The sequence below is a fragment of the Sinohyriopsis cumingii genome, chromosome 15 (assembly GCF_028554795.1).
Source record: "Sinohyriopsis cumingii isolate HCF-2022 chromosome 15, ASM2855479v2, whole genome shotgun sequence".
NCBI lineage: Eukaryota > Metazoa > Mollusca > Bivalvia > Unionida > Unionidae > Sinohyriopsis > Sinohyriopsis cumingii.
In genome coordinates, this window is record NC_142975.1 from 35,802,964 (window position 1) to 35,817,553 (window position 14,590).

The 14,590-nt window shown below is 35.8% G+C and overlaps 1 long non-coding RNA gene across 1 annotated transcript in view; it reads left to right on the forward strand.

The window, feature by feature from the left end:
• The first annotated feature begins 1,728 nt into the window (after positions 1-1,728).
• The window catches only part of LOC149781599 (uncharacterized), a 30,283-nt gene continuing 17,421 nt past the window's right edge, over positions 1,729-14,590 (forward strand). Inside the window, exon 1 of the long non-coding RNA XR_016414513.1 lies at positions 1,729-1,841. This is a non-coding gene — a long non-coding RNA (uncharacterized LOC149781599). The remainder of the gene's footprint in view (positions 1,842-14,590) is intronic.

Sequence of the window (14,590 nt, forward strand, 5' to 3'; positions counted from 1 at the left end):
GTCGATCAGATTAAAAAGTTAAACAGATTACCAACACCGGATTACCACTGTCTTAAAATAAGTATCTCATCTTCATCCATTTCTTTTATCTCTCAATTCATGCTCTCATTCTCTTCTACCATCAACTTGACAGGTTATATGTATACTGACTGATTGCATTCCTGTATTGTTTCCATCTGTTTTCATAACATATATGCAACGTGAATTTTATCATCACCTGAGACATCTCCCCTTCTTTGCAGGTATGGTACTTTTCCTGATATTGGTGTGTTATATAATTTCAATGCATAAATATTAGTAGATCCTACTGGATATTGCATGTTTTTGCATCGTTATGTGACTGTGCTCAGTACTGACGGGTGAAGTCAAGTTATTTGGTGTATTATTTACAGATCACCCAAGAGTAACTACATATGTACGAAACAGCTCTAACTGTACTTTCTCCAGATGTAACGCTCGTCCCGTTACAGTTTGGCTTAATTACAATTTATCTTCAAATGCGTTCTGTTTCACCGTCATCATTCTGATGGTTTCGAGCTCTTCTACATTGTCGTGTAACATCATTCTTCCAGCCAAAATGTAATGTGTGTATACCTTTCGTTTCGACACTGTACATACGTATATAGTCGCAGTTTTGTCCTGACCCTAGAGTGGCAGAAGATTGCCATGTTTGATTATATCTTTTCTCTTTTTGTCATGGCAACAAGCATGTTCTGTTTGATTAATAATTAAACCAATCAAGAGCAAAAACCCACATCGGCTTTTTGAATTCAATGAAGTTTAAAGAGAGAGAGAGTAATGCTCGAAATGTAACGGATGATATAAAACCGAGGATACGATCCAACCTTTGCATAACACTGGGCATCGTATTACAAAAAATAATCTTGATTACAAAACGGAGAAATGCTGAAGTTAGCTGAGTTGATGCATTTCGAAATGTGTGAACTGTTTATTCGTTGATATAGTTTGTAAATTAAACAGAGGTGCCACCAGTAGCGTATTTCTTCGTAAACATTTACATAAAGGAAAAAAATGATGAACCTAAATATTATTACATATTATTATCCAGTAGTATTAGTATTTATTGTTGTTATTGTTATTGTTGTTGAAGTGATTGTAGTATAAAAGTGATGACGATGACTACCAGTGATATTTTTCTGTAACCATAATGATAACTTTAATACATCAATCTGTTTTGTACGTTCTAAAGAGTCCAACCAAATTCAGATATTAGTTGATTATGCTAGCAAGCAAATAAGAACAGAACAAACGCGCACATACATACATACATACATACATGCATGCATACATACACACACCCCCACCCCCACATACATACATACATACATACATACACACACACACCCCACCCCCACATACATACATACACACATACATACATACATACATGCATGCATGCATGCATGCATGCATACATACATACATACATACGAAACAATCGTTAACTATATGTGAACAAATATATAGGATGGTCAGTATATCTATATAGGAAAGTTAACAGAGCAGGACTTTCCTATTTCTTATAAAAAGTTGAAATATTTTATCACGATCTTCCTGCAAATAATTATCTGAATGCCATGATTTAAATGTACCGAATCAAAGCCGAAGAAGTATTAATAAAGGACATTTTTTCCTTTTTGCCCCGACTTACATGCAGGTTTGCTAAATATACTAACACATTAGTCATGAGTACCTCACGCGTTTAGAAACAATATGGTCAAAGACAGTCAACTTAAACAAACTGAGATTTCCGTCGTAAACGAAAACGTGGATTACAACGACGAACCTGTACACACATAGGCATGTAAAGGCGTTTAAAGGTAAGTTGTTCCTTACATGTACATTTGTTACATTTTCTTGTAGTCTGAATAATTTGCAATCGCATAATTCTTCACTGGTATACTTTACATTTTGTTGCACCGTATTTTAAATTAAAAGTAACGAGTTAATAACATTATAAATGCCATATGGCTAACTAGTTGTTAGTCTGCTATTTGAACAAATAGACAGTGTTAGGACTGAGCTGCACTTAGGTGAAGTGCAATGTTGATATTTTATAATTACGAAGGCTTCCACAAAGAGTATGAAATTTAGCAAAGCTGGAATAAGTTTGTGGTTTAAACACACTCCACCACCACTCTGGACTGTCAGTACAATTCTATTTTGTAAAGCGAATCGGAATTCAATTGTTATGTGCTGAATTACGTGGTTTTATTTACCGGATGTGCTATCGCATTTCACTTGGTGGTATTGTTGTTTACAATGTGAACTGATCTAGATCATAGATCACGTGTTCAGCGGCAATAACATTCATGAAGATTATGTTTTGACCGATTTTTTTATCTGGGTCAACTGTGTTCTACGTATGTGTCTGATATACGCCATTTTAGATTTGTATCTTGAAATTCAATATATTTTCATCAATGCATTATTTACATTATTTGCAAGGTTTAAATGCATCAGTATATTCATTCAAACACACGTTAATAGATTTAAAAACATGGGTGTATTGCATCAGGTGACATGTGTATGCACACTCATGTCCCCACCCAAAGAGGAGTGCAGCCGGCAAAGTTTTGGGGAAACTTTTTATGTGCTGTCAACTCTAGACTTAAACTGGTAAAAGCCAAGCGCTATTTGAGATAGGATTTGAGAAAGATGGTCACGAACGCTAACGCTCCATTCTGATGTTGCACTCCAAACAGCAAAGTTTACTTGAATGCAGTAGTCCTTGGTTTTTCCCTGAAGGCTAAAAACACGACGAAATCCGCGTCCTCGCCAAGGTCAAACTTAAGCAATGTCCAACCACATGCCAAATTCGTTTCAATACAACGCCGTCCGAGTTGAAGCTCATCGTCGAGGAAGTCGACAAATATACCACCATGAAAAACAAAGTGTAACAACGTAAAAGTAAGAAATGGTAATTCTGATGTCAAAATATACAACATAAGTGAGTGACTTTTATTGATCACACATATTACAGGTCATGCACGTAATCCACTCGTGAGCATGATACTGAGATATTAAACATCTACATTGTTTAAAGTTTAAAAACAGTTTCCGAATATATTAATTATTCATCCGATATTATAAGTGCGAATAGATCTTAAAACAAATATCAAGTACAACAACAAGAAAAAAAAAAAACGAACAAAAACACTAAAACAAATCAAGTACAAAATAAATCCACTAAATAGATTTAAAAATAGCCTTCTATAATAAAGACTGCAGAATGAAGAGCGGTTATTTATTTTATCACACAGAGAAATCCCAAAACCCGATTATGTAGGTGGACAGGTTTCTAATAAATGGTGACTGTGGGAGTAAAATTGGAACCTAGTTAGTTCCTGAAAGATCGAACCGGTTTTATTGATTAATTTCCCAAACAATGGTGCTCAATAATAATTACAATAATAATAATAATAATAATAATATAGTAACGGTATTATAATTATTAGTATTGCTATTATTATTATTATTATTCAAAGAAAATAATCCACACTATATATACAACACATATTCCTGCAGTCACTATCCATTCTAAGTATATGCCACTTGGCTAGAACTACGGGGAAACCAACAAATATGCGTCTAATTATAAAATATTTAAGCCAATGTGCATCACCCTACCTACCCCGTCAGCTGCAACAAATTAATGTCTACATCTTATAGGATGCAGATGGAGTTGCACGACATTGAACAAGAGCAATCATGCACATTCAGACATGCAGCCCCAAAATCGCCTAATTTCAAGTAAACTAGTTAACAAAACAAATTTCATAAGTAAATGTATCTGCACTATAACTGAATGTAAAAAGCGCTATTTTTAATTTTGGAGTACCGATACTGAGCACAAATACCTTCCTGGAAGAGTGCCGCTGTTTTCTAAGGTTTATTTTCGTCGTAACTATTCAGTCTTTACAATATAAGATCAGTGCACACAAAAGATCCTACACCTTTGATTGGCTTCTATAGTTTCGTCAAAAATAAATCTGTGGCATGAAAGTGATCTTGTTTTGTTAAAGTTCATCTCCTATCAATCTCCATATTTGTACCTTTCCTATCTGATTCAATATATGTTTTTCCAATTAATATTGGTAACTCTCCATTCAAGGTTATAAATTGATGTTGTTAATCCTCTCTTTCAAAAGGTATAAAACACTAAAATACTTTCATTTTCTAAGTGCAATACTTTTCAAAGGCCATTCAACAGTGGGATTGTTGGTTGTAACATATGAGGGTTTTAGGGGTTCTTTTTAACGAAATTATTGATTAACATTTGGGCTATACAGCGACATGTTTGGGCCATGGAAGCGCATAACGTTGGGAAATGAAATGTTAACATATGGTGTAAAATTATAACCAGACTATTCTTTGTTGCATCATCTGTTTCACGGACATATTGAATTCTTACGTTGTTCCTTTTCTTTCCACATTGCTAGTGAAGAGTTCAGTTTCTAACACAGATCTCATAAACACATGCAGAGAAAGTAAAAGTAAAAGTAAAAGAACAGGATTAGTCCTAAAATTGTACCTTTTTGATTTCTTACTAAAAACGTTCCAATAATTACTCGATCTTTCCGCCAATGCCATCCACGATAACGAAAATGAATGAATTCCAGTGGGTCGACTTTTTCAGTTTGTGTCGTCTTTGACTTTCTCAACCCCTATCGAATTTAAAATCAAAGGACAAAACGAAGATTACATAGACGTGAATCACAGTCACTTGTGCCAGGACGTCAAAGTTCTGAAATGGGATAATACCGATCCAGTCTCCGAAGCCAAGTAGATTCCGTCAATAATTTCAGCGAAAACGATTTGTACTTGAATAAGCAACTAATTTTAAGTAGAATGTATACTTACCCTTACTTAACATACACGGAATAAATCTCATGGTGTAAGCATTAATATAAAATTACGAGTCTATAAGAAAAAGCTGGAAAGAGCATGAACTCAGATCTCAGAGGAGAAGATATTGAAAATATTTGTCACTAGCCTCTTACGGTGTTATTTCTTACACCGTAGATCACGAAGAATTAAAATGCAAATAGCTCCGAGCCCCCAGTCAGCAATGCCAAAGGCCTAGGTGTATACAATACTCAAGGAGAAAGGTATAACAATTTAATAAAATATTCACGTATTCAACTATTTCATCTATAATTTCTCAACCGCAATTTCTAGTTGCATACATGAATAAAAAAGTACAAGCAAATGTTCCCCACAACGTGACAATACCCCTTTGCAATAAAAGATGGAGTCTACCCGTTTTCATGGACGTACTTGATCCTTTTACTTTAATTATTAAATGGTATACCTTGCACTTTGTTATACCTTATCCTTAAAAAAAACAACTGAAATATTAGGAACCAAATACTTACACGTCCTATTATTAATTGAGAATCAGTTTTAATAACCCCTCTAAAAAGTCACAAAATAAAATGACTCTCCATCCGGAAGTACGTAGAACCAAGTGTTGTGATCTAGCTTGCAGATGGGTCTCTTTTGTACCAATGAAGCTCAGGGTTAGGTCACGATTCCATTACAAGGTAAGGTCTATTCCTCGCTTATCGATGGTGATCGCCTCTGTAGATAAACACGCTTCAGAACTGACGGGTCAATGTATAAGAAACCTTTTCTTTTTATAGACATAATAAGAGCTAAAATGTCCTCATCACGACACGTTGTTTCTATAGTACACACGCTGAGAATGACGCATTTTGTGTCACCATGATGGGTTACCGATTGTAATATGTTCATATGGTGATGTAAACATGAAGACAAAATTACAAACTTAGGTAACGCAATGCATGTACGCATGTATCGTTATGTATATTTAATTTAATTGTTCGCCTGTTGGACTTTCTGCTTGATGTGATTTTTAAAATATTAATTCATTTATTCAAACAACTAATAATAGCTTAATTATTCTCTACGTGTGTGAGCTTAATAACTTAGTTATTATTCAAGTAAACAAGAAGTGGCAAATATGCTGATCAGGGTCAAGAGTTTGGAAATTTCCAAAGGAATTTTATAGGCTATAGTGTTGTAAGTAAACAAGGCTTATTAGATCGTTCTTGAAGGTTATTTTTCATTCGGTAATGATTGCTTTTAGACAATGCCAATTTGTGACCCTGGGGTCAAGCAGATAACTACATTATCTTGTGAATGAGTATCTTACGAGTCGTGTTTTAACATCAACCATTTTAAGTTGTATTATGTTGTGACCATTTTGAACTGAGTTTTATTTTCGTAAAATTCATGTGATTATTTTCTCTGGAAATACAGAAGTGCTCTGATAAAATTATGGGATAAAGATATTCGCTGTAATTTATACTGATTTCATCCCTGGAATAATATTTATGTGATTCAACAAGAGATTGCTGACACATAAGTACCTTGCAGGCCATGAAAGACACGTCATAGTCTTCGATTTTAAATATCTTCGGTACTTGAATTGAGTTTTGTTCAGGACATTTTACTACTACGATCTGTGTCTTTAATTCCTGGAATATGTTTGTATTTAATTCGCAATACCGTAAGTTCCTTTTTCTCATTTTTCACTTTGTATTATAGGGAAATAAATTATTTGTTAAATTGTATAAAGCTTGATGTCTTCAATCTTTTCTGTTACTTATTTTAAGAGCATTGACTCGTAAAAGTACATTAACATTAATACTAAAGACAAATGGATTTGTGCAACGTGTTGTCTTTTCATATGTCTTATTTAAGTCAGAATAAATAGTTTTTGCTATAAAATATTTATCAAACAGGTTATGCACTGTAAGAGCTAAGTATGGCCCAGGCAATACAGATTCTTTTCAAGATGCACATAACAGACAAGTTTGATGTTTGAATAATAGAGAATCAACATTTTAGAACAGAAATACTTATATGCATTTTCCGGTTTGTTGAGCTTATAGGCCGATATTAGTAAAAACAAGCCGTTGATGTACAAACTCAGAATACACAAATCGGGCGCTTAAACTGAGAGCAAATGGTGACATTTCAATACGATATGTAAAGTGTAATGTGTTTAGGCTTTCAAGATAGTCGTCTGTCTTTTAGGTTATCGATTGATCTGGTGTTCAGCAATATAAAGCCATGGGATCAGGCTAAAATTGTATATTGTTTTCATGTGATAATTCACCTGATTATATTGCCAGAAACTTTGAATGTTGTACATTTCGCAAAATGTTGTATTTTCTGCTAACCACGAACTACCTTTAAACATTTTGAGCATAGTGAAATCAAACATGGCATCCCATTTATTTTATTATATTGTTGATACAAGGTACATTATTAAGTATAAGATATATCCAACCGTATCTATTTGTTGTCTTTAACAAAAGACTACCTCTTACATCAGTAATAATTGACAGCACGGTGAAGTCCATTTACATACGCTTAACCGCTAAATACCATGTCAAAACATTGACCATAACTGATTCTTGATCTGTCAAATGATACATCATAAACAACTTTGTAGAATATAGTATGACTAGACAATTTAAAACATTTATAGAACGCCTATGTCCAGCCATTAACACTTAATATTTAAGGCTAAAAATCCAGCAGAACGTGACAGGAGGAGAAACGAGCGGATTTGCCTGAAAAATCTGAGATCTAAAAATACATGAAGCTGTTACAAGTTTTTGGTTGACTTGTCAAATTACTTCCTGTTAAAATGAATTTATTTTCTTGGTTTTAGTGGCACCTTTTAATAACTTGTTGGCTATATCATGACAAGAGTAGGGTGCCTTTCCAAAGGACACACAGAAACAGCCGATCCAACAAGCCTCAATGTAAAACGAGTGTGACGGTCTACCTTCAAAGCTACCTCAAGATGATTTTACGTAGATATACCGGTTATACTATCTTATTGCACTTATTGTTTGCATCGTTAACTGATCCGGATAAATGATCACATTGATGAGCGGAATTTACATTTATTATGATTATCTACTGACCGAATATTTTATCTCGGTTAACAACCTGGTCTTACGTACAAGACTGTTTGATGCCATTTTTTTCTCTCTGTGTACCAACAATTAAGTATTCATCTATGCATCGCTTTGGTGACTTTATGTATTGCGATATGACCGCCTTGCTCTGACTAAATTATTAAATAGCTTCAAATTCTTAGTTGGACATGTGCAGTGGTCGCAGTGTTGATTGCGTGTGATGGGTTTGGGGTGTTGGGAGAGGCGAAGATTGTATTCTCAAACAGGATGACGGACACGAAATCGCTTTCTTTATTATCAATTTGTTATTTTAGCTAATGAACAATTTCTGCTTTTTATACAAATACTTAGTCGCCACAGAAACTTATTTCTACGTGTCAAACACATACTTAAAATTAGGTATGATTCTTTCGAAGGGACGGATAACATTTTGGGAAAACAATTGCTATTATTATTCTTTTCATTTGTAGTAATTTCATTACAAAATTACTTTACTCAGATTAAGAGTATGTAGTCTAGATATAAATAATAACAAATACAAATATTTAAGATTTTTTTTAACCATTATTATCAAGTTTAAATAAACAATGATACAATAAGTGTAAAGAGGGATGGGGATTGGAAATATTTTCTTATGTAAAGTTGGGGGTGGGGATGGGGACATTGCGATTAAAAACAAATGTAATGAGAATGAATCATAGATTGTACCTAATTAATTCTCTCTTTATCTCAACGCATATATGGGGTGGGGGTGCACATAACACAACCAACAAATATGCAAACATATAAATAGACAGATGGACAGAAAGACATACAGATGGAAGGAGAGATCGAGATAGAGAGATATTTAAACAAGTTAAAAATGTTCGTTCGCTTTATCAAATAAGTTAATGAACAAAATGATGGTCTATGAACTTTATTAAAGACAGCCATGTTTTCACCATTGTTGACATCACCGTCTTTGTATTTTCTAGTTTTTATAATCTTATTTTTTATTTCTTGTTGTCATCATCAGCGATGCATTTGTCAAATTAAAGTTAATTATTACTCCTCTTATACATATGCAAAGAGAAACTTTCACACACACACACACACACACACACACACACACACACACACACGCACACACACACACACAGAGTATGATTATATGTTAGAGAATTTATTCATTGTAATCTATTACCTGTTGAAAATCGAAACTCGGGCCTCGAGTACAGGTAATAACAGATATGCCTTGCGAGCAACAAAGTCCGAATCAGCGCAGATTACAGGAGGACATTTAATCTTGAATTTAGGTAGTCATAATAAAGCAAAAACACTTGCTTTGTGGCCAAGATATTAACTCTCTTCCAAGTCTCTATGTATTTCCGTATCGTAAATGAAGGCACGTAGAAAGTATCATTGTAAACCACAGATATACGCAAAACAGACCGGAAGGTGATATCCTTGGAATTTACGCGATGCAGTTACAAGAAGTGAAATTGCACGGAAAATTATTCGGCAATTATAATTCATCCCAAAATGAGAATGGAACCCAGTTCGGCTATTTATGGCATACCTATTTCTATTTATTTAGAAAAGACCTAGGAAATTAAAGCTATTGTAAATATTCGTATAACAACAATGAAACATATGTGGTATAAACATATTCAAGATTAACTCTACCTATAAGTTTAGTCCCTACCACTGAATAAGTACCTGATTACATGTCAGACTCAGAGAAATATTCCGACATTTGGATCTTTATGCCAAGGCTAATTTTTTGAGGAGGCTACATACAGTTAGCTTGCTTCGCTGAGCACATACACACTGATATATACTTTACACATATCTTTCGGGCTTTTGCATTTTCCGTGAATATTATGTGCGTGTGTGGAAAAAAAAATCTGAAAATCTTCTGCGACAAACACTAGTGTTTATCATACGTTTATGCGAGTTTTCGTAGGGTGTCTCGTCGCAATCTACATTACTTTCAAACCTTGACATTAAATAACATTCATGTGTTAATGTGCCGTAAAACACATAAACCACATTCCAATATTGATGATCTTATTCTTCAGTCGGAAAGATCCACCTTAAACTAAACTGTGTATAGGGTTGTTCAGCCGTGGACACCATGTGATGTCGGGAATCACTACTTCGTACCTAAAAATAGAATCTAGCCCCAGCTTCGGACAAGCATTACAATATGGCTGCTCAGTACCATTACGTTTCGCTGAGAGAAGATGATGTTCTTGGTGGAAAATTACCTTATGCTATTATAGCAAATCACTCAGTAGTGCAGTAGTGTAACGATGGTTACAGTGCAGAGATCTCAGCAGCAGTGGAAATCTAAGCGATTTGATCAAAATGTATGTAAAATTCAGTGTAGATGTTGCATGCATTCGATGCTTCCAAGAGAACGGTTAATTAGAACGTGCATCGTGCCTATATAATATCATCCCCAAAGCAACAAAACATGGAGTAAATAGACCACTAAAACATCATTCCAATTTCTCTCTAAGTGTAAGAGGTGAATTGATTTGTAAATATATGTTCTTTGTATTGCAAATCAGAGCAGCAATGCATGATATCGCCCCTTCCCATTTCCAATTCATTAGCTCGCAGACGCAAAACAGTATTATCTTTTAATCGGCCGTGAGAACAAAGATATTACCTAATAGCCTCTTTATCACAGCAAACCCTTATGTGACTGTATCATTTCTGTATCAAAGGGCAATTCAATGATGAATTAGTTTGTTCTGTAATATGGGGTATTAGTAGTGAAGTGGGGCTGTTTAGTCTCAATGGGAATTAGCATTAAAAACACCCCTGGGCCTGTTTAGCCTCAGTGGAAATTTAACATGGGAGAAACACCTGGGCCTGTTTAGCCTCAAGGGAATTTAAGATGGGAAAAAATCTTGGGCCTGTTTAGCCTCAAGGGGAATTTAACATGGGAAAAAAATCTTGGGTCTGTTTAGCCTCAAGGGGAATTTAACATAGGGAATAAATCGTGGGACTGTCTAGGGACAAGGGGAATTGAACAGGGGAACTATAGTTTGGGCCTGTCTAGGGACAAGGGAAATTAACATGGGAAATTGAAACAGGGAGGGGTCTCTATTTTTATTTTTTAAATAAAAAAATAAAAAAAGGGGTAGGCAATTGAAAGTCAAGGTCTTTTCGAGATAGGAGTGGCCCTGGAAAGGGCCTTTGGGTTTCTTCTTCTTCTTCTAATTTGTTCTATTTCTCCACCAGCTTCTTATTTTCTGTCCTACACTTTTTCTATTCTTTCTTTCTTTTCTTCCTCCTTTTTCTTCCTTTTCTCTTCTTTCTGCTTCTCCTCCTCTTCTTTCTTCCTCTTCTCATTTTCTTCTTCTTTTTCAATTTTTTCGTTCCATGCTCTCATCCTTATCCTTTCCTCTTCATCCTCCTTCTCCTCCTTTATTTCTTTCAACAGATCACTGATGATTTCCTTTAGTTTTCGTAAGTTGTTAATCTCCATCTTCATTCGATGGGGACTATAAGAATAGTGATCCTCGTTTAGCCTAACTAACATTTGCTCCATCATGCCCAAATTGTCCAGGACGTCTTGCAATTTTTTCATTTTATCAAGGTGGTTCGAAGCCATCTTCTTTTTTATTCTTTGCAGAATGGTGTGAACGACGAACACTGTGGGTTCTTATACGAAAAGCGCGGACGTGAAGGAAAACATCCCCTAAGACCCAAAACTTATATTACCTAGATATCACTTAAAACGCCCGGACGGGAAGGAAAACATCCCCTACTTTTCTCATTTCATATTATCTACTATCCACATACGCTAACCAGCAATAAACTAACCCAAAATCTACCATCCACACACGCAAAGCATTAAAATCAAATCCCAATAATCTACTATCCACACTAACCTATGCTAGCGCTTATAAACACACAAACATATACATAAACTCATACACTCACACTAGGAAAAAAAAAGAGTCAGTGTTTATATTCACACTACTCTACATACACACATTGGCAAATGGATTACTATTTCTTTTCTAAAGGTTTGGGTAGCCCTGAAAAGGGCTATTTTTTTTTAAGAACTCCAGGGCACCTGGTTAATGATGGTACCTTCCAGGCCTGGCACCACACACACATCTTCTACTCCAATCTCCTTTCACTCTTCTTTTGACTGGGAGCGCAGAGGGAGGATGATTGGCTTCAGCACCCTAATCCTCTGTCTCTGGAATTTTATACAACATCCTCTATCCTATTTTCTTTTCCTCCTCTTCCCTCTGTCTTCTCTCCTCCTCTTCTTTCTTTATCCTTGTATTTCTACTATGGCCTCTGCAGCCAGCTCATGCACTATACGCCTAGCATATTCCAGGTGCATCTGGAGTTCTAGAAGCTTTACAATTCTTGTATTCATTGTCTTGTTGTTAACAGGTCGACGATGGGTAGCCCAAATGACGATTAGTTTTCAATTTATACTAAAAGCGCGGACGTGAAGGAAAACATCCCCTTAAAACAAAATTTATATTACCTAGATCATGACCAAACAACGCGCGGACCTAAAAGAAACACTCACTGACTTTTTTTATACTACCTATAACTATTCTAAAAAAATTTCATTAAACAAATAATATACTATCCACATACGCAAAGCAGTCAAATCAAACCCAAAATCTACTATCCACGCACGTCAAACAGCAAAATAAAAAACCTTTATCATAATCTACTATCCACACAAACGTACTTGAGCGCTTACAATCACCCACACACATAAACATATACAATCACACCAGAAAAGAGTGAGTGTTTATATTCACACTACTCTACATACACACATCGGCAAATCGATTGTTATTTCTTTTCTAGAAATTGGGGTAGCCCTGAAAAGGGCTGTTGTTTTGCTTGCGTGAAGTTGAAGCTACGGCAATCTTTTACATTCTAAGATTGCGACGTCCTCTGACGATAGGCCTTCTGACGATAGGTCTGCTTCTTCGGAAAGAGAAGAAGAACTCTATGGTATCGATACGACAGTCGACAAAGCCTCTGTCAGGTTCAGGTTGCTGCTGCTGATGTTGTTGTTGTTGTTGCTGTTGCTGCTCTCTCTGCTGTTTCTGAAGTCTGTACTTCTCTGTCCATTCTTCTTTCTCCCTGTTCATTTCTTCTCTGAAGAGCTCTTCTATCAGGTCTTCAGTGAATTTTAACATTCTCACATTCTCTATCTCTTCTGGCTTCGGTATCAGACTGTGTCTGACCCTATGCAAATTCACGTAGGCTTCGTTTAGCTTAGCTAGTCTGGAGCACATCTTCGTAGGAGGATGAGTCGACAATGGATGGTTAGACTGGAGGATAACCCGGCTTTAAAGTCAGAGCGCGGACGTGAAGGAAAACATCCCTCCACGGTTTTCGAGCCGGAACTTTCAATGAGTGTCATGAGAGGGATAGTAAGAAGTCAAAGAGCATGAATCAAAAGTCTTATAGCCAAACAAACCACAAAGGCATTTTTTTTTTCAAAACACAACATTTTTATTAAAATCACTTAACACTAACAAACAACTATAACATTTTTAACAATAATCAAACAATATAATATCAGACTTTTTTAAATCACAAACATTTTTTCAATTAACATATTATTTTGGACAGGGCTGACAACGTTGTGAATGAAATTGTGATTTCCACTGATTGAAGTCATTAGGCCATTGACGGACATTACGTTTCCTAGCTTGAGACAAAAGATAAGCATAATGGTCACAAAACCATTGATCTACTTTCACATCGTTTCTAGAAGAAGAACGAGGATCAAAATGAGTCACTAAATGTTCTAAAGATTAGCCTAGGTTGCGATGATGCAGAAAGTACACACAGTACTGTCAACACACCAAGGAATCTGTGCCTTGTAATTTCACATTATTGAATCGGGTGGTCTGAGCGTTTCTTCTCATAAAGTCAATGATATCGTCTTCCAAAGGAGGCAATCCATACGAATCGAAATATTCCACACATCCTTCTTGAGGAAAGTAGACGGCTACCCAGTGGGTTCCTGGGAGATGACTGTCGTCCGTGTTGATCACATAAGCTTGATGGTCTTGAGGTTTACGATGAGGGAGTTCATCTTTAGTACAGACGAAAGGATTCCAAGAAGCAGTGTACGAACTGTGGTTCAAAAGGTAATAAAGTTCCCAGGTATCCATTGATTTGTGTGGTTTTCTTCTTCACAGGTAATGATAAGTGATCAATTCGATCCTGACTTTTTCCTTGAAAATGTCTGACAAGTAAAAGGCGTTTAGCTCCGACTTCTTATTCTGGTCCAAGAGAGATTCGATGCGACGGTACTCCAGAGACGTTAATGGAGGAGAAGAATGTTTATCCAAGCCTTTATACCACTCATTCAACACGAATTCTATCTCGATGAGACCCCAAGCTTTGTCCAGATATTCGTCCAATGTTTCTTCTTGACTCAACATCAGACATTTGTCGTGTTGAATTTGACTGGGATGGTCGATGTGACATCCATAACACTCTTCCTTGATCAATTCTTTCATTATATCTGCCAGGAATGTAGCAAAACAGGAGACTAAATGGGCTTCTTGTTCTGGCCATCTTGACTTCATCATGATGGCTTCTTCGTCTTTGTC